The sequence below is a fragment of the Leucoraja erinacea genome, unplaced genomic scaffold (assembly GCF_028641065.1).
Source record: "Leucoraja erinacea ecotype New England unplaced genomic scaffold, Leri_hhj_1 Leri_586S, whole genome shotgun sequence".
In the NCBI taxonomy this organism is placed as follows: Eukaryota; Metazoa; Chordata; class Chondrichthyes; order Rajiformes; family Rajidae; genus Leucoraja; species Leucoraja erinaceus.
Window position 1 is genome coordinate 75,001 of NW_026576494.1, and position 1,409 is coordinate 76,409.

Below are 1,409 nucleotides of genomic sequence, written 5' to 3' on the forward strand. Positions count from 1 at the left end.
TTCTCTGTACTCCTTCTATGGCAAGAAACTACACTGCAAATCTCGTATGTGTATGTGACGAATAAACTTGACTTTGACTTTGGGAGGAAACTAGAGGAAGCTTTGATGGAAAAAACCTGCAGGAGGGCAGGGAATGAAGGAATCATTCAAAGCTGGACCTCTGCGGTTGTTTCAGCTGCTACACAAGGGGTGAGCGTGGGCTCAGGTTTCGAGGCAACACTGCACAGCTCTGCTGGTTTACCACAGTTATTGCATTCTGCAGGGGTGGGCAACACAGCAAGGTCATGGTTGCCCTTCCCACTGTCCACCGACCTTCTCCCAGCCTCCCACACCTCACCATCAGCTACCCATGCAGCACTTGACAGAGCTGCACTGCCCGCAGCACAGCGAGTGGAACTGCTGCCACAGACCCTGGTTCGATCCTGACTGCAGGTGCTGTCTGTACGGAGTTTGTACGTTCTCCCCGTGACCTGCGTGGGTTTTCTCCGGGTGCTCCGGTTTCCTCCCACACTCCAAAGCCGTACTGGTTTGTAGGTTCATTGGTTTTGGTAAACATAGTACATTGTCCCTAGTGTGTGTAGGTCTAGTGCTAGTGATAAAACTAATTTAAAATAGGTGCACGGCAGGGCCAGTGGAGGCATCTATTACATGAATATTGACTTCTCTAACAAAGTAACCCCTCCCCCCACAGGCCCTCACCCTCACCCTTACAGCTCCCCTACATTCGACAAACGCACCACCCAACAACCCCTCCCCCCTCCAAACCCCAACCACCGCCCTCTGAAGCCCCCCTACCCTCGACAAACCCAGCACCCCTTCATGGCCCCCCCATTCCCCGGAGCTGTGACCGGGGTCTCCAGCCACATCTCCCCCCCCCCCCACCCCACGCCCCGGGGGTAAAGCTCGCGGCATGGTGGGCAGCAGGGACTGCACTGGAGCCCTGCAGCTGCACGGGTGCCTTGTCCCCCCAGGCCCAGACCCTCACTCACCTTTATCGGGGCTCAGTGGGGCCGGGAGGGGCACGGGGACCCCCGACTGTGCCCGCGGCCCTTGTTCCATCACCTCCGCATAGTTGGGCACCTTCCGCATGTTGGGTGGTCGAGGGGGCAGTGGGGGCGGCGTCACTGGAATAAATCAGGAGAGGGGGTCAAGGTCAGGGAGAGGGGTCGGGGAGAGGGGTCGGGGAGAGGGGTCGGGGAGAGGGGTCGGCGACCAATTCCTTAGCATGTTGAGGACCACACTTACATCCCAGATCTGGTTATATCTTGGTTTGGGTGGCCTGGTGTTAAAAATGCCTCTTAAAAGTTTAACTACCAGCGGATGTGATCCCACTGACTGACTTTCTGTTCCTTGCCACAAATAAGTTGATAATGCACATCTGGCACTATTCACAGTGCTGTAACTAAGTC

At 56.1% G+C, this 1,409-nt stretch overlaps 1 protein-coding gene across 1 annotated transcript in view; it reads right to left on the reverse strand.

The window, feature by feature from the left end:
* The window catches only part of LOC129694232 (circularly permutated Ras protein 1-like), a 39,040-nt gene extending 37,914 nt beyond the window's left edge, over positions 1–1,126 (reverse strand). Inside the window, exon 1 of the mRNA XM_055630946.1 lies at positions 990–1,126. The gene's annotated coding sequence lies outside the window, so the exon portion shown is untranslated. The remainder of the gene's footprint in view (positions 1–989) is intronic.
* Between the last annotated feature and the right edge of the window lie 283 nt (positions 1,127–1,409).